Genomic DNA, 20383 nt, shown 5'->3' on the forward strand with positions numbered 1-20383 from the left:
AATGACATCAAATAACATTTTTTTTTCAGAATAGATACCAAAAGGCAATCTGAATCTTTTCCAAAGTAAAACCCTTTTTGCCTGCAGAAGTTTTCACTGAAATAAATACAGCTTTGCAGGAGAGAAATAGGTTTATTTGAAACAGCTTTTTCTGACAGAAGTTACTCAGAAAGTGTTTCTCAACTGTAGCCACTCCCGACCTTGTAAAAACTTCAACTGTTCTCTAAAACTTGAAAGCTGTGATGGTTACATGTGCAGTACTGTGTTCCTTTGACTTTTCCCCTTCCTTTAAAATGTAAACCCATGACAGATCCATCTATTTGTTTATCTTTCACAGTACAGAGCCATGCACATTTCTTGTCCTATACAAATGATTAATAATGTCATGACTTTTTAGCCACTGACTATGAAGAAACACTTTGCTTCTTACCCTCTGCTTCATAATTTCAGGTCTCCCACCCCCATCCATGACACACAGGCCTGTCATTCTCTTTCACTGTCATTTCCTTCTATTTTATCTAAGTGTTTCAGAGTTTTCCCCAGGAAATTCTTTTCTATTCATTTTTAGTGTTTTTAAGGGAGCAAACAAGATGAAAGCTTAAGGAAAAAAATGTTGTCTTTCTTGACATTGTAAATATAGCTGATGTTTCCCTTTTTGTAGCTATGTGGGATGCAATCTGAAAACTATTAAGGTAAATAGCAGTTAGTGAAGCCTTCATTTCACAGTACAGCAGACACTGCTGAAACTGAGTATCTTTCTAAATCAGTTAAAAAGCAACACAAATTCAGAGCAATGGAATAAGAGATTTCAGTAGATATCTAAAGCCTAATTGCTCCTCTCCACAGCAAGACATGTTAAACGTTTAACTATTTGTTGGTTCTTATTAATGGTTTTAAACCCAGGGATATAACTTGTCTTCTTATGGTGAACTAGATTGCCTTCTTATGGTGTAAACCAAGAATAACTCATTTGAAGTCAGGTTGTTCTCATGTGGGAGGTTGCTAACCAGACTGTGGTAAAGCAGATGAGAGTAGTTTCCTTTTCTCTAGTTACTTTTCTGCAGTAAGCAACACACAGAAGATGAAATGTCTCTCCACATTTTTTACTGGCACCAACAGCCACTATGCAGACAATTTGCTGAACGTTGTCTTCCAAAATCCCCGTCTGAATAGTACAGCATGATGAAAAAAAAAAAAAAAAAATCCTGTTGTAATAAGGAATTCCTCCACCTTCAGTTAGGTCTTCTTAAAATATGGTAATTCATCTAACAAGTAGGAAAAATTGAGAAAGAGGAATTCCCCTTGTTACCATGGAAATTACAACTTGTCTGACTGACAAAGGAAAATAGATTTGTTATATTAATAACTTCAGCAGCTGAAAAGGACACAATATTTGTAGAATTGGAGAATCACAGAATAACTGAGGTTGGAAGGGACCTCTGGAAGTCATCTAGTCCAATTTCTTGTTCAAAATGGGTCCAACTTGATCAGGTGGTTCAGGACATTGACCAGTTGAGTTTTGAGTATCTCCCAAGAATGGAGACTCCACAGTCTCTCAGGGAAACCTGTTCCAGTGCAATGGAAATTTTCCAGTGAAAATTTTTTCTTATCCCTATGTTCTGATTTGTGCCTGTTGCCTCTAGTCCTGTCACAGTGCACTTCCAGGAAGAGTCTGGCTCTGTCTTCTCTATATCTTCCCTTGAGGCAGTTGCAGGTAGCACTTAAATATTCTCCGCAAAGTTAATTTCCAACCACTTATCCCACCCTCTGTAGTGTTGTAGGAGGTTATTCTCTATCAGGATTTTGGACTTGTCCTTGTTAAACTTTCTGAGGCTCCTGCCACCCCATTTCTCCAGCCTGTTGAGAAATTCAGGTTCCTCTCAACATGCCCTCCAGGATATCTACCATCCCCTGGCTCAGTATCATTGGCGGATTTGCTGAGGGTGAACTTCCTATCATCCAGGTCATTAACAGAGATGTTAAACAGTATGGGTCTCAGTATCTGTCCCTGAGGGACACAGTGAGTAATGAACCAACAGTTGGACTTCATACTCAAGGTCACACAACCCTTTGAGCCCAGCAATCCTGCCGATTTTCCACTTACTTGACCATCTGCATATCCAATCCCTAGCTCACCAATTTGGGTACTAGGATACTATGAGACACCATGTCAAAAGTCTTGCAAAGTGTGGTGCAATCATTTCATCATAGGAATCAGTCGGTTTAGTGGCAGTGACCTTAGAGCTGCTAAAGATTCATATTGATTTATTGATTTTTGCCTGTTTCGTTTCAGCCAGTAGTTTTGACCTGCTATTTATACTCAGTTAAACCTTCCGGTTTCTGTTGTTCAGTTGACCTGGTACTGTTTGAAAACTCAAAGATGAGTTTTCACTCAAATGAGTGAAAGGAGGAACAGGAGCCTGTGAAAGGAGACCTGCACTGTCTTATGGCTCCTGCTAGGTGGTACAACACAGTCACATTTGAAACAGATTTTTCAGTCAGAATGCTATTTTTCTTTACTGGCCAGGATCCCTAGCTGGCTGAAGCCTCTGGGAAGGCACTGTGTGCTCTCCTCCTCTGAAAAGAAAGAAAATTATGTGTTGTGCTTGCAGAGCCAAGATGTATGATAGAAGATGTAGTTTATTCATTGCTGATAGATGACACTTTGCAAAGACACCATTCAGAAAACAAATCTTTCATTTCAGCTGAAATACTATAAACTTCAACCACAAAGAAAACCTTTACTGATTTCAAGGAATTCCATGATTTGGCAAAAAAAAAGTTCATTCTTCTTCATGGAAGACAGAAAATCTTTGGGGGAAAATTTCATCAAAAATTTTGGTTTTTGCCAAAGAACAGTTTAGCTAGAAAATATTTCCAATCTGTCAGTTAAGGCTAGGTGTGGTGAGTCACTGGAACCTAGCTGAAAATTAAGTCCTGTCATTTAAAAGTAAAGATAGAAATAATGACACTTATGTACACTTTGTAAAATGCCCCAGGTCACTCTAATAATAAAGTGCCTGCTTACAAGCTGCTATTAAAACTTTTGTTGAAATTATTCAAATGAACATTTCAAGTATATGTTTGAATACCCAACATAAATTATTATTATTACAAAACACGTAGAACAGTGTGGATAGTCTATTTTTTTCCTTGCAACATTCCTATAATGAAGGAAAGCCACACAGATTTACAAACGTTAACAAGAGCTGTGTGATATTAGGGGGACCACGTGAAGAAATTGCCCCAAATCTCTAATTCATCAGACCTCAGAGCTGTTTGCCCTGTCTCTGACATCCATGTAATCTCGTAAATGCCTGACATGCTCTAACAAATCTCCATTGCATTCTTTCTCAGGATATTGTAGTTACTTCCTTGTACCTTGCAGTAAAAGTATTAGAATAGTAGCTCATGTATCATTATCCTTGCATGACATCAGTTTTTGCAAATATCTTCTTAGCATATATCTAAGTGGTTCCCATTTGAATTTGTGTAAACATTTTGTGCTATTGAACTAGAAGTCACTTAATTTTGCACCTGTCCCTTCCTCAGTTTAAATAATACACACATATTTCTCCTTCCTCCTATTGTTCTCCCATATAGGAAAAGTAAGAAGATCCAGAGTGTGCAACTTGTAAAGGAAATTACATTAATGTACATTGGAAAAGCACATTAATAATAAATGAGTTAGCAAGTGCCAAAGTTTGCTATAGAAAAAATCCAACCCTCACTATCAAAGTCATTTTTCTATAAATTACATACATTACATAATTTCCATAAATCTATTCTTCTTCGCATGAAGTCTACATCCAATTTCTATTTCATCCAATGGGAATGGGCTTGTTTTCTTTCTCCAGCACTGACAAAATCTGTGAAGAACAAGAGGGCAAATGATTTATACATTCTGTTTATTCAAAGTCCCCATGTATGTCATTAACCATGAGGGACTATATACCTCATGGATGAGAGGAGGTTTCGATCTATAGTGGTGGAGCTATGGGGGGTTCAAAGGAGAGGATCTCTAGATGCAGAGAATCATTTTGAGCAACATAATTGAAATGTGGTACTAACCAAGGTTAAGTGGCTGACACAATGAATTGTAGAGTCTCAGTGCAGAGAGATCTTGATAAATTTAAGGACTGGGCCAACAGGTAGCTCATAAGTTTTAATAAAGAAAAGTGGAAGAAGCCCATGCACTGGAATGGCTGGGAATGGACAGGCTAAGAGCACTCTTGTTGCACATCAGGCAAACCTGGCTGATGTGCTGGTCTACTTTAGGAGGACTACAGCCAGCAAGTCAAGGAAATTTATTATCACACACTATTCTGTGCTGGTGAGGCTGGCTCTGGAATATTGCCTCCAGTTTTATTCATCTCCTTTCAAGAAGGATGTGGACAAAACAGAAAGGGTCCAGTGGAGGGTTACCAACAGGACCGGGGGCCTACAGCATATATGCTGTGAAGAAAGGCTGAAGGATTTACTTAACCTGGGGAAGAGAAGGCTAAGGGGTGATATAACAGCTAGCTATCACTACTTGGAGAGTAGTTACAAAGATGACAGACTGGTTCTTGGTAGTGCTAGATGATATAACAGAGACAGTGACGAGAAATGGTGGCTTGGGAGGTTCAGGTTGTACATTAGGGGCATTAGAAAGCATGGTTTTGCTAGCTAAAATTAGTGCAGCTCTGGAACAGGTTGCCCACAGACATGTCTCAGTCCATGGAGGTTTTCAAGACTTGGCTAGAAAAAGCTGTGGCTGATGTGACTTATCTGAGAAATAGTCTTACTTCAAGTAGGAAATTGGACTGAATGACCACCGGTGGCCCTTCCAGCCCACATTTCTAAGCTTTTGTGAACTAAATGGATCTGAAATCCATCCACTCTAATGCCAACAATAAACCCAGACTTGGAGGAAATGTAACAAAAGTATGTTATTGACTAGCTACAAAAAGAAGTTAAATAATTCATAATGATCTTTACTAAATGTTGTAATAGATAAACAGCTAACAGCATGCCTGGAAGCCAGAAAAAATGAAAAAAGGCAAAATTTGGGCACATAATCAGGAATACTTAAAGTTTTTTTCATCATATAATGACAAATTTCAAGATTTGCTGTTGTGGAGGCAAATAGAAATAGTCAAAGTGTCTCGGTGTATATTTGCCTCTTAATTGGCAAAGGATGACTATTTATTTTGCATAGCTGTTTATTTTCAGGGAAACCACCTTCCCTCCAATCACATACTCCAGAGGAATGATTTTAAGAGGACAAATTTCAAAAACTTTATATTCAAAGTATTGGTAGAAGGTGGTTGAAGCTTTTTGTTGCAGTCTACGGCATCTCTAGTTGCCACTATAGAAAATGCACGGGAGGACACCAGTACTTGTGTAGACAAGCTGCAGATTCCACACACCACCACTCTTCATGGTTGAGCATCTTAAATATATTAGAAAACTAATGTTTTCACACCATGATGTAAGATCTCAGAGAGAGCATAAGGAGCATCATTCCTTCAGTGATGAAACTTTCATAACTACAGTGACATATGAAGGTCTATTTTCAGTCCTGCTGCAGAGAGAAGGTGCAAGAACAGGTAACTGACTTTCTCATTTTGCATTTAGTGAAGTTAAGTTTCAGTTGTGCTGACTGTAATGTGTTGGTGCAGCATGTGGGCATTTTTCAGACATTTCAGGAGTTTTTCTAAATATAGTGTTGTTCAGGTAATGCTAGACTTCTGGCTACTGAGAGCCATGGATACCAAACTTGGGGTGCAATGCAAAACAGTATAACACATACTCAGAATGGAAAACTCCATCATGTTTAGTAAGTATGATGGGATATGTGTTTTTTATTTAGCAATTTGGTGATGTGTGTACTGTAAGTCAAGAGTAGAAAATATCTTTAACCACGAAATTCTTCTAATTGTTCTTTTATGTGTAGAGGTGGATGGATGAAGGTCACTATGACCTCCGGGGCTTCTTTAAAACCATACATAAATAACTTTAGCATTATTGTGTATTTCCATTACTCTTTGAAACCATTCCAAAGATGCAATCACTTTGATAGAATTATAGTTTGTGAAGTTCTTGAGAGTTAACATCTCATGCTGAAAATGATAGAGGGCGTATTTTTATTGTATCAGTGTCGTGGTAAGACAAATTTTAATTCTGTGAACAAAACCTTTCACACAACAAGGTGTTTCCTCAATGTTATCTCTTCTGATAGCTGAAACTAAGGTCATAGTCAAACAAAGTTGCAAAAATGGTGGTGGAGTTGAAGCAGAGCATCTTTTAAGTACCTGCGAGTTCAGTGTAGCCAGTAGATGCCTGTTCTATGTAAGAATACCAGCAAGTGCAGTACAGAATTCAGCAGGTATGCAGGTATGCAATATGAATTAAAAGTCATATTTATTTGCAAAGAATCCATAAGAGAAATTTTGTCCTACAGATGTTGAACACAGAACAGAACTATGTTGGAAATACCTAAAATATGGCAAGTAGTTGGACTTAGGTAAACAGTGCTTATGGGGTCAATGACAAACTTGCAGTTGTCCTCCTAATACATCAGAAACATTAACTATATACTTCATTACATCCACAGTATGTAAGGAATTTATTTTATTTATGTATCACACACAATGGACTCAGTAAATTTTAAGTAAATATTGCCTAGGTGAAATATTATCTCCTAGTAATAAATTAATTTTTTCTGCAGTGTATTAATAGATTTATTTTGTATAATAGCCAGCATAACTAGCACTTGCTATCTAGATCCCCAGCTGCAGAAGGTTTCTCCTATGTACATAGAGTTTGCTTGAACTTGTTGCTCTATATTTGACATACGGGATTTTGAGATACAGCTCTTTTTGCAATGCTTGAACAGTTCTTGCTTTATCTTGCCTTCATTTGCCTTCTGCTGTTGCTGATTCAGCATGATGATATCCATATTACCAGGTCTGATTCCAGCCATAAATGCTTTGTAATACTGTGAGCTGATCTCACATTATTTCACCTACCATGCTTCAAAGTGCACGTGCAACTATCTGGTCCCATGAAACAGCAAAATACTGTTTTGTGTGTTTGCCCAATTTCTGTCCATGCTGCTGAAATTTATAGCCTACAACTACAATATATAGTTTACGCACACAAAAAGTTGTTCTATGCCAGAAGAGCAGTATCACATTTATCATTAGCGAGAGGAAGTGCACAAAGCACCAGCTGGATTTCAATGGAGTATGCAAGCAGAACATTTTCTTTCCTCAGAAAGCCCTTTGGCCTTATTAGTTTTCAAACATTGGAATCCATCGGTAAAAATAATTGCAGTCTCACTCTAGCTTCACAAACATGACACAGGTGGGTCCAGATTTAGCAAGACGTCTTTGCCACAGTTTTGCTGTAGAAATGGTGAATTCCAGGTCTCAGTTTACTCCATAAATGTAAAGAAACAAGAAACAATAAAGAATGGCTGCAGCTACAGGCAGCAGCAGCAGTTGTGAGACACAAAAAGAAAGATCCATCTATAACAAAGGTAAAGGTCCCTGCCTCCTGTCTTACCTGGCAGAGCATAAGGTGCGTGCTCAGTGGTAATACTGCCTCACCACAGAAAGAGAAAACTATGTTCACAGGTAAAGATCAGTACAAGGAAAATCATTTCCGTGCAGGTCAGGGCATACCGAAATACCCTTGCCAATGATGAGGCATAAACCTTACAAAAAATGTGGGGTTTATTCACTTACACGAAGGAGAAAATAAGTTGAATTAGACAAGGCCAAAATTAGCTTTGCGCAATAAATTGCAAATCTGCTGTGAGTTTTTCTACACTTCTGGACTGAAATTGTCTCTATTACTCAAAAAGGCACTTTTAAAAAATGTCTGATATTCTCAGTTTTATACCTTCATTTTTTCCCTTAAGGTCATTTAGGGAAACAGGAAACATTCTCACTCATTATGTTTCTGCTTATTGTCTAACCAACAGCATTCTCTGAGCTGCCCTTTCGACCACATTTACAAAGCCTACAGACTGTGTGCTTGGTGTTGGAACCCAATGGAAAATCCTCTAACAGCAGAATTAATCAGAGCTGAGCTGAAGCAAAGTGACACACAACAATTTATACCAGTGGAGGTCTGGCTTGAGTTTCTACAGAAGCCCAGGAGCTTCACATATCTGAATGAAGCCTGTTGGGACACTGTAATACAGAAGTAGTTCTATTCCAAGATAATGTATGTTTTATGGAAACATTCAAACACCTTGGGCTTTATGAAGTTTTCAGGTTAATTGTGCTGGAATTTAAAAACTGTCAAGATTTCAGGATCTTTGGATTTGCAAGGCACGTAGGAAAATTACAAGATCACATCACTTCCCATCATCCTCCTGCACCTCTATTTCTGGCACAAGGAAGGGCTTTGGAAGTAAAACAGCTTGGTTAAGAACACTTACAGCGGGCATGTGACTTGACTGCCAGGAGCTATTAATTCATTTGACAGTTGGAAGTCACTGAGATACCGTATAGCTACCAGCCAAAACTGTCAACAACACTTTTACAAAAAGCATCCAGTCTGAGGTGCCTCATTTCTGGGACACCTTACCTTGTACCTGATTTTCTAAGCTGCCAGACAGCACAGAAAATCCATGTGAAAGAGCATCTGAAAATCAGTCCCTAAATTTCCAGAGGCGGTCTCTCCAAAACTGAGGCAAATTTCAAAAGGTTGGCTCTAAGTACATATTTGTATATAAAATACATGGAATAATCCTATCACACAGGTGTTACTTCTTAGCTCCTCAGTCTTTCTGGCTAGCAACTCAGGAATCAGGTTGGCTAAATTATCTCAGGTGGTCCTAAGGAACAGATTTCATTCTCACATGAGTTACTGATTATGGTCACTGCAGCATACAAAGGATATATGTGTACTTGTGCTCAGAATCAGAGAGAGATGGCAGTCCCTCATGCCATTCACAGGAAATTTTCTAAGTTATTGCATTGCGTAGTGGAATCGATTCAATTATTCAGCATTACAGTCATTTTCTATGTGTTTTCTTTTTAAAGAATATATTAATCAGAAGCATATTGGGCTATTTAATAGGATATCATGGGTGTTGAAACAGCTGGGAAACACTCATGGCCTACCTATGAACCAGCTGATTTGTTACTACCCTTCTTCATTTCTCTGATTTGCCCTAATTCACATCAGGAATTGTGACTGCACTCAGGATAGGAAAACAGCTCTGATGAAGTAAACACCCACTGATGTAGTTTTCTTCTGACACGGAGAAGCAGTTCTCACTTCCTCTTCCCCACCACTCTCTTTTCATGGGTCTCCTTTCTGAACGTGCAAGTTCAAGGAAAGAAATATTAAGAAACCAAACAGAAGACCAGCACAGTACAACTCTAACTTGCAGCTTCCAGGCTGTCTGCATAAATGTCCAGACCAATTAAATGAGCAGTCTTGCTCAAAACACACGCTAATGGCCTGACTCACTATTTATAAGACTGACCTTGAATATTTATAAGAGAAAAACCACATGTGTAAATTATTGCCTGGAGCTAACAGGAAGACTAAGCATTTATGCAAGCAAAATGCTGTAATAACATGCATGATATTCTCATTGGGAAACTGAGCACTGTGTTACACCTCTCGCTAAATGATAGGGAAGGAACAGGACCAAGCAGAACACAATGGGGGAAAAAAAAAATCACACCTGGCTTTATATGTGAGCACAAGGGAGAAGAAACATACACTGACATGTCATCTTGGGACCACAGAAAACATCTGACTGCTGAAGCTCACTTTGGGAAGAAAACAGCTTGCTCTTTGGACATCCAAATCTAAGCGAGGGAGAAGAGACAGCACAGCAAGTCCTATATTGCTTATAAGCCTTATACACAACATATATCACACACAGGAATAATCAGAGCCTTACTGGGATATTGCTTCTTATTGCTGCTATTTGGGCAGTATGCAAACTCCTTCCGTGATCTGGGCATTTCTAAGTATGTCATCAGGATTTGGCAAGAGGTCTTTAGACAAATATCCTTGGGAAAAATATCACCACCACCCCCATTCCTAGGACTTATAGGAGATAAAAGTGGCTAATTATATAGGTACTTCATTAAATAATTTACATGGCAAGTCCTGACTTGGTTCGGGAAGTTATACATCCACTCTGACCCTAAGAAAAAGATATTTAAAAGAACAGTCTAAATATAAAAAGAACATTAATGAAATAAATGAGACTTCGAATTGTGTACTAGTTGATAGGAAAGATTCACCTGTAGTAGAGGGTGACTGGTTATATTTAGCCAGGAGGTAAGAAATAGACTGTGGGCAGAATAAAATGATGCTACAGCAGTGAGATATTTAAAATAATCTGTCAATGGAAGAACATTTCTTTGCTCCACTCTCTGGAGGTCAGAGGATATTTTTAGGCACCCCTACTTAGGAAGAAAACAATAGAAGCTAGTTACTAGTACAGGCCCTGATTCAGTGAGGTTCTCAGCCCATACTTAAAACACTCTACTGAGTCTGGAGCACAATCATTTTAGGAGTAGGCAGGAACAAGAGCTAACTATAACCAGGTATGAAGCAAGACAATTAACTGAAAATATATGGCTCTTAAAATGAATAAAAAGTGAAAGAACAAGCTTGGTTTCACTGGAAGAAAAGGGAGCTACACCCGTATGGCTACAAGGCACAGGCAAGGATTTGAATCTCCTTTCTCTGACTTTATATTTCAGTGCTATTCTCTGCTGATATGTAATGGGGGGTGGAACAAGATGGCCTCCAGAAATCTCTTCCAATGTAAGTTACTCTACAGTTCTGTGATTAGTTTGCAAGAAAAAAAATCAACCCAAGACATAGGTGTCACTAACACAGTTACAACTGTATGTAAAACAAACAAAAAATCCGAAACTGGCTTTGATAATGCAAATATGACAAGGCACCACACTTTTTCCATGACATTCTTCAAGGTAGCAAACTACTTTGTCTGGATACCCACAGCAGAGAAAGATATACAGCAACTCGAGTGAGAAAAGCCTTGCAGCCTGACCAGTTCTGCCCATGCAAAGGCACATACTGTGTAAACTTTCAGGCCTGAAGTTTGTCATGCTGATGTTTTCAGCTGTGTGGCTGGCCACAGAGAGCTGCATTAGGGCAACAGCCACCGCAGGTTCTTTTCTAAAATCAAGCATACACTTTTTTTAGCATTTTGTGAGGCATTTTTCAAAGCTTTCATTTGTCAATGCTTACAAATCTTAAACCCTTCCAAAGGGTAGTAAAAGTGCAGCAGAGCAAATTCTGTGGTCTGAATTTCCCCTGAAAGTACTTAACCACTAGAGCAATTTTGTAGATGTATCATCCTTTCTCCATCACAGTTCTCTTTTTCTGTCATTCTGATGTGAGAACTGATAAAGCTTCAAACATAAAGAAGAAGTTCTCAACAATATCTCTGCCTTTTATTTCTCCTTTTTTTTCCTCCCTTCCCTTTACCCCTCCCCAAGTGATGGTATTATAGAGAAGGAGGATGAGAAGTTTCTCAAATTATTTTGCTAATGTTTGATCATACGCTTAGAACTTTTTTAATTAGGTAAGGTGAATTTGTGAACTGATTCCCTTTCCTGTTCTAACAAGTTATGGTGGACTCTCTAGCTCCAGTTCTGCAGCACATGGTGCCTGAAAGGAGTGCAGGACCACTCTTTCTAACAGTTAAGTCAGCAACAAAAATATCATCATTAAAATTCTGCCATCCAGAGCAAGGTCCATTTACTGCCATAAAGCTGAAAGAAGTGCTGTAGCACTTGTAAGTAGTTATAGATGGAGTAATTACCAGGGAGTTGTTACCTGGGAATTCACACTGCAGTCTCTCAGCTGTTCCAAATGTTACTATTAAGTTACCTTTTCCATTATTCTTCTCTAAAATTTTCCATCAAGATTGGTGCTGCCAAGTCTCCTGCTACAAGACATTTCCTGTTCCTAAAGTAAATGTGGTAATTTCTTGCATGGTAGTTAGCCTGAATTACCTAGCACAGGCAAGACTGGAGGTGGGTAATTTTCTATTTTATTTTGATGTTGCAGTTTCTGCTGGATATGGCCAAGGTCCTAATCTCTCTTCAAGCATCTCACAAAGGTCAATGGGACTGAGACCCCACAAACTTCCTTTAACTGCATAGAAACTGGAAGCAAGGACTGGCTCAGGACTTAGGAAATCGGACAAGAAAAGCACATCTTACAATCTACCTTGAGTACAAAGCCTTGAAGAAAACACCTTTAATGTGAACTAAGAGGACAATTTCTTTTTTGGAGTAGGTGCCAGCGTAGATGGAGGGGCAGGTCACTGCAAGCACCCATCCCCTTGGGACTCCAGGAACAAAGAGCCCCAGCTATTTCAGACAAACAACAGTCACGTTGCCTGTCCAAGGATACCATTAGCCCAAGCCTCTAAGTCAAAGCTTTGTGTTTGACAGAAGTGAGTGCACTTTTTTTCTTCTATCTCGTTCCTGAAGCAGGCAGTGGGTAAGACTTGCACATAGGGCTGTGGCTATTTGGTAAGAAAATTAGAGCAGACTGCTGGTAACGTGGTGTTAGTCCACATTATTATCTGCTTTGATACTGTATGTGAAAAGGAGATGTCCCCTTAAATTACTCCAAAGATAGCAAGAAACATTAAGACCATTGCTTTGATGGCCTGTTCTTACTGATATGGTAAAGCAAAGCTCATTTGAGACGTCTATTTTCTTTTATCCTGGCAAATTGTGAAGTTTCAGGAGACAAATAAAGGCTGATAGTATGTGAAATTAAAAGACTATACACATGAGCTGTCTGTGAAAACTTTGTACCGGCATCTTAAGCCAAAATACCAGGAGGTATGTCATATTAAAAAAAAACAGAGAAGTAGCAATAATTCTGGGTCTAAATGGAGAATCTAGCAACTGAATATTTGAATCAGAGGCTAAGGACACCAGTTCTGTCTAGAACAATCCAGGTAGCAACACAGTGTTGATCTAATCCCTTTCAATCTTGGATTTTACAATATTAATCAGACAAGCTGAGGAAAGGGAAAAAAATGTGCTACAATTCCACTGTAGATGAAAGTATCTGTCAGTGTTCTTGAATTCATTTCAAATCCCCTCCCCAAAGAATTTTGGACGTTTGATTTTAGAGATGTTTAACACCAAAAAAGATTAAAGTTTGACCACATAACACAGGTCCTATAAAGAACTGGTGAAAAGACTGTTCATGCCTGTTCAGGATGTCTACCAGATCATTGCTGACTACTGGGTTCCCAAGGCCACCCTGTTCTTATTATACCATGTCTAGCTAAATGTGGTGATGAAAGGTGGAATTAGCCAGACTAACTATCATCTTGCCCATTTGCACAGCGCATGATTATCATATGATTTGGAAATTCGCACTGCTATGCTCTGGATAGCGAAGGGGCAGTGGAGAGGTCAGGTCTGAGTCCAGAATTTTCATTGTAACTCATAACCCTGACACCCCAAGTGAGCATGGAGACCAGGCAACCCCCCAGCTGGGTGATCACCGTCCTCAGTACGGAAGAGACTAAAAAGAGAACCTTGTCTGTACAAATGTGTAGAAGCCGATTACTAAGCCAGCTACATGGTGGCATGCTGGGAGTTTGAAATCTTGATGTGCATTTTTTTCTCACAGGACAGTGCGGGAATGCAAGCCAGGGTAGTCAGCAGCTCACCGGGGTGTATAACAGAACAGTTCCGTTTGGAATGAACCTCCAAAGGTCATCTAGTCCAAACCCCAGCTCAGAGCAGGTCTAATCAGGTCAGGATATTTAGGGCCATGTCCAGTTGAGTCTTGAAGACCTCCAAGAATAGAGATTTTACATCCTCTCTGGGCAACCTGTTCCAGGGTTTGATCACCCTCATGATAACTTTTTTTATCCTAATATCTGATCAGAATGTCCCATGTTTCAACGTGTGTCCGTTGCCCCCTGTCCTATCATCATGTACCTCTGAGAAGAGTCCAGCTCCACCTTCTCTTTGCCCTCTGATCAGGTTGCTGTAAACAGGAATAAGGTTTTCCCTGACCCTTCTCTTCTTAAGGCTGAGCAAGCCCATTTCTCTCAGCCTCTCTTCCCCTGACCAGCTTGGTGGCAAAAAGGCAGAGTACCTCAGTCTTTTCCCTGTCACTTGTCACTAGTTCCCCTGCCCCACTGACGAGTAGGCCCACATTCTCCTTAACCTTTCTTTTGCTTCCAATGTACTTAGAAAAACCTTTCTTGCCATCCTTCACCTCCCTTGCTAGTTTCAACTCCAGCTAAGCTTTGGCTTTCCTGACTCTGTTTCTACATACGTGGGCAACATCTTTGCATTCCTCCCGGCTAGCCTATCCCTGCTTCCACCTTCTGTGTGCATCTTTTATGTTTGAGCTCAGCCAGGAGCTCTGTGTTCATCCATGCTGGCCTTTTGCCAGCTTGCTTGACTTTTTGCATGTTGAGATGGATCATTCCTGTGCTCTGAGGAGGCTGTCCTTGACCACCAACCAGGTCCCCCAGGCCCCTTTCCTTCCAGGAAAGTTTCCTATAGGATCCTGCAAGCAGGTCCCTGAACAAGCCAAAACCTACTCTTCTGAAGTCCTGGATATAGCTTACTCCTCTCAGGATCTTAAACTCCACAAGTCTCATTGTTGCTGCAGCAAAGGTTGCTGCCCTTTATACTATCTACCAGTTGTTGCTCACTTGTGAGTCACAGGTCCAACAGAGCACCTTCCCTCACCAGTTCATCAGTCACGTGCATCAAGAAATTATGTTCAATACGTTCCAGAATCTCCTGGATCAGTTGTGCCCAGCCACGTTGCCCTTCCAGCAGGGTGATTAAAGTCACTGATGTACTAGAGTCTGTGACTGAGATTTTCTCCAGTTGCCTAAAGAATGCTTCACCTGCCCCCTCTTCTTTATCAGATGGGATGTAGCAGATACCCACTGCAGCATCACCTGTGCTGGTCTATCCTCTGATCCTTACCCACAAGCTCGCTACTGGCTCATCACCTGTCCCAAGGCAAAGCTCCATGCATACAACTCCTTTATACAGAGTTCCACCTCATTGCCATCCCTGCCCACCCCCCTGCCCCCAGTCTTTCCTGCATCCCTCCATTGCAGCACTCTAGTCATGAGAGCTATCCCACCACATCACCACGATCCTAATGAGGTCTTAGGTCTGCAGCTGTGCATAGACTGTCCTCCTGCTTGTTCCTCATGCTACACGGATTTGTGTACAGGCATTTGAGATGGGTCCCAAGTTGTGCTGCTTTTACAGGGGAAGTGTGAGAACCTCCCCTGTCATGCAGTCTCCAGACACATCTGCTCTGCCTCTGGTGCGCTCAGTTCTCTCCAGGTTATGGTAACCCTCCCCGGCATACCTCAGGTAAAGCCCTCCTCATTAGGAGGCTTTACATGTTTCCTACAAAAACAGGTTAGGAAGCCTGTTTGCAAAGACACACTGGACACGCTTTGTCAAGCATACCCCACCCCAGCTCAGTAGCCCTTGCTGTGACTGTGGTCACAGAAGCCAAAGCCCTGCCGGTGACACCAGCCATGCAGCCAAGCCATGACACCCTGGATGAGTCCATTTCTGCTTAGGCCTTTCCCTGTCACTGACAAGATTGAGGAGACACCATTTGCTCCCCTTGCCCTTCACCCTCATCCCCACTGCTCTGTAGCCACCCTTAACACACTCCAGGTTACTCCCAGCAGCATCACTGGTGCCCACATGGAACATCAGCAAGGTCTAACAGTCCAAAGGATGAACAAGCCTGGGCAGCATCTCCACAAATTCCAGACTGGTTGTCAGATTGCTGCCTTCACCTCCATAGGAGGGAGTCTCCTCTAACTATCTGTTGTGGTTCAACCCAGCAGGCAGCTAAACACCACACAGCCGCTCACCCCCTGCCTCTCAGTGGGATGGGGAAGAGAATCAGGGAAAAAAAAGTAAAATTTGTGGGTTGAGATAAAGACAGTTTAATAGGGAAAGCAAAAGCTGTGCGTGCAAGCAAAGGAAGACAAGGAATTCATTCACTGCTTCCCATTGGCAGGCAGGTGTTCAGCCATCCCCAGCAAAGCAGGGCTCCATCATGCGTAATGGTTACTTGGGAAGACAGACACCATCACTCCAAACATCCCCGCCTTCCTTCTTCTTCCCCCAGCTTTATATGCTGAGCATGACGTCACATGGTACGGAATGTCCCTTTGGTCAGTTGGGGTCAGCTGTCCCGGCTGTGTCCCCTCCCAGCTTCTTGTGCACCCCCAGCCTACTCGCTGGTGGGGTGGGGTGAGAAGCAGAAGAGGCCTTGACTCTGTGTAAGCACTGCTCAGCAGTAACTAAAACATCCCTGTGTTATCAACACTGTTTTCAGCACAAATCCAAAACATAGCCCCATGCTAGCTACTGTGAAGAAAATTAACTCTGTCCCAGCCAAAAATCGCACACTATCACACTGCTTTCACCCTTCATGCGGACACCAGGTTCAGGCTCAGCTGGCTCTGATCCCATATGCCTGATTTGCGCAGATGGTCCCTAACCCAACTTACCTCTGATATCAGTGCTCCTGCATTTATTTTGAGGTGCTGCTTGGCATAGGGACTTGGGAGCTGACCTTACCTGACAGTATACAGAAGGGTTTGTAGTTAGTTAGAGCATCAGTACTTGCAAAAAAAAGCATCTATGCTTGGGGAGGTGAAGTCAGACTATCTAGGTTTTCACTGCATGTGCTGCTGGAATTATTAGGAAGTCCAGACAACTGCACAGAGCAAAGACACAACAAAAGCTCACGAAGGTCTTCAGCCAGCTATCTTCAATAGCACATGCAAAGATAGATATGGAAATAGCACTGTATTTCACATTACAAAACATGCGGCCAGTACCAGTAGTAGTTTTAAGCCTTCCTAGTCCCTCTCGCTGCTTAAATTTATCAATCAGATGAAAATAAGGTGACTTAAAGAGTAACCTGGAAGGGGAGCAGACAATCAGACATTTGCTGAGTTTAAAACACTGTTCATAAGCAGCAGGAGAAAAGAAACAGAGGAGGAAGGGGGTGTATGAGCAACATCTACTTTTAATAAACTTGCTAAGGAGTATGTGGCAGCACAAGGGCATGTAAGCAGCCACAACAGACCTAGCTTTAAAACAAACAAACAAACAAGTCTCTGCTTATTTTGCAATAAAAATTTTTAAAAGGATATGATCTGAAACAACCCTGAGAGAAAAAAAAAGCAAACCCAAAGTTGAATAGCTCTAGCCCTATACACTATAGGTCTCCCTACTTTCTATAGTGCTGCAAAGTTCTAACAAGTCTTTGTTTCAAAGGTTATTCAAACTTGTATAGAAGGTTCGTTAAACACACAAAAACTCTTCTTGAGGCATGGAAGCATTCCTGAGCTCTCCTGCAATGACTAAGCCTTTCACCTTAATTTTTATTGTTTTGAAGCAGAAAATTAACTTGGGAGAAGCACGGAGAAAGCAAAGTCTTGGTAAAAGACTCCATATGCTTGTGAAAAGGAATATGAAAAAGAAAGAGGTATTACCCATGGAGAAAAGCAGAAGCATCTATAGCAGAGGAACATCAGCTCTTTGAAGACTGCACACAATCCAGATCCCATGTGAATGTAAAAATGAATGCTTTTACAACTCAAGTTGGAAAAGGTGCCCGACTTTAAGAGTCTCTTAAAGGTATAGCAAAGTAAACCCTTCTAATTGTCATTGGTATACTAGAAGTTAACATCAACAGCCTGTCTCCTAGGTCATTGATTAGCGTTTCCACAGAATACTGTAAAAACTGCATTGTGATCATTGGCAAAGATGAGTTGTTTCAAAAAATGCAGTACGTTTCAAATTAAATGCTGTAAATCTATAGGTTTGCGGTCTATGCCCATCACCAACCATTCGAGGCTGCTGACTAATGCCTGGGTTTTCCACTTTAAGATGGCATGTGTTAAACATAGGGCAAACTGTTTGTTCTGCCCTGCCTTAACATAACCGACACTGCATGTAAAAGTTATCTCTGGAAATCGCGTCGATAGCAAAGTACGATCAAGAAACGCCACCTGCTGTCTCCTGGATCACTGTTCCAAAAAGCTGCTGGAGTCCAAGGACATGCACAAAACTTACGTTTTGTTTTACTGCAGGAAGAACATTTGAATATGATAAACAGCAATCCCTTCCCACTTAACAATACCCAAAAGAGCCCTCAGATCCTCATCTGAGCTACTTACTACATAAAGCTTTAAGCAGCATTTCTTACAGAAGTGTCTTGCAGTGAAACTTAGAAAAAAAATGCAGCAATTCACTTTGAAATGCAAATGCCTTGTTTTTTCCAGACTGTTCACCAACAAAAAAATCTATTAATTAAATTTCACAATGTTGGCTTCTCTTTAATTTCAAGGTTCATCCTTGATTAAAACTCCATATAAGCAAAGTATAGTTATTCCACTGGCTGCAATGATATAGTGCACATCCTATTATCTGAGACTGTCTCCAAGAAATGCTCTCTAGTGACTCAGCCCTTGACACTCCAGCAACTGTGACCCAGCAAAACCCCTAAGTATTTGCTTAACTTCAGATGTTTGGTTTCCTGATCTTGGGCGCTGGGAAACCAGAAGCCAACCACACCTAAATACACTAAACTAAGCACATGGCTGAAGACTCTTCTGCACAAAAGCCACTGTGCTCAGGACCTTGGTGCACCAAAAGGTAAATTTATAAATACACATTCAAATCCAAGCTTTCCTGATTAAGAAGTGATTAACAAGCCTCTGTGCGACTCGTATGAAACAAATTAGACTTTGTTTGAAATCAGCTGCATGAATATTATAAGTTGCTCTTTTCTCCTACCTTTTATCCTAAGGGAGGATATTACCAGTCTTCTACAACACTTCTAGAGCAACCTTCCATATTCTGATGTTTAATTGTCTGAATTTTCTGTGTGTTTCTTTGAACCTACCCTTTAGTCCTTCTTAGGTCCCTGCTTTCTTTTTCTACTGAAGTGTTGTTATTTATTTAAGGGCATACCCCTTCTCTCTCAAGACAAAGAAATGGTGTTTCTTTAAAACAAATTATCAACTTAATAGTTAGCTTGAGTAAATCAGCCTCAAGGAAACAAGTACTCAAGAGAACAAAGAATGGAAAACATCAGCTATACTGACAACTGTAATAGAAGTTATCATTACTTCAGTTGCAGGTAGGATACAGCCTCACTCAGGAACCTAACCAATTCACATTAAAACAAATGTGCATCTCAGTCCTAGGATAAACCAACTTCTTGCAATTAGTACAAGTTTGCCAAATAAGGAAATTAAACAGAATTGACCTTATATATTTGCTATGTAACAGGCTAAATGGGTCAAACTATCTTCTATTGCCTATAAAAATGTAGTTTTACGCCAAACAGATGTCCTGACAGTACCAACCAAGTAGATTGAAGAGTAATTCGCTCCTTTAATTTTTTTTAAACTGATCCTTGCCACAGTGCAAGCAGCTTTACAAATTCTGTATCAAATTTATTTGTGGAGAAAAGATTGGGAACTACTTAAGGGTCCATATTGTATTGGAAGTGTTGAAAGAATTTCCAACTGAAGGAAAATGCTTAAAAACCTGTACTCCTGAATTATGTGTGAAATTACGTGCTACACAACATTACAGAACAAGTAATTAGCTGTGTTCTTAGACTAATGTATGTACTTCTTTAACCTGTGCAACCACTCATAAAAAGTGTGCACACACTTCACAAAAATGTGATACAAACTTCAAATTATTTTTCACTTATGCTTGCATGAAATTCCATCCACTGTGTAACAGTTTTGTGCATTTTAGTATTAACAAGACACATTGGTGTGAATGAGTTACAGTGCTGGAGCCTCAGAAGGAAACCTCTGACCTGCTATAGCCACATTTGCTTTGATGGCTAAAGACATGTTCCTGCATGGATGGGTTCTTATTTCTTCACAGTCACTCACTGGCTTCAACAAAGTTTAATATAGCATGCACAGATTCATTCGTAGAAAGAATCCTTTGAGTTCTGACATTTGCTTGAGGAGGGGAGAGACAAAATATAAACAACAGAAGCCAAAGGAGAGAGAAGGCGGCCCAACTTGGAGAGTACCAAGCTGGGCTCCACCTAGTCCACCTAGTCTGGTACCAACTGGCTCATCATTTCATATGCAGAAGTAAACCAGAAGTACTTGAGTGCCAGCCAAGGTATAGCTGTTTCATAGAATCAAAGAAATATAGAATCATAAAATAGTTTGGGTTGCCCCCTGACCAATGTTCCAAGGGATGGGGCATCCACCACCAATCTGGGCAACCTGTGCCAGTGTTTCACCACCCTCAGCATAAAAAATTTCTTCCTTCTATCTAGTCTAAATCTA

This window comes from Aptenodytes forsteri, unplaced genomic scaffold (assembly GCF_000699145.1).
Source record: "Aptenodytes forsteri isolate BGI_AS27 unplaced genomic scaffold, ASM69914v1 Scaffold99, whole genome shotgun sequence".
Classification (NCBI taxonomy): domain Eukaryota; kingdom Metazoa; phylum Chordata; class Aves; order Sphenisciformes; family Spheniscidae; genus Aptenodytes; species Aptenodytes forsteri.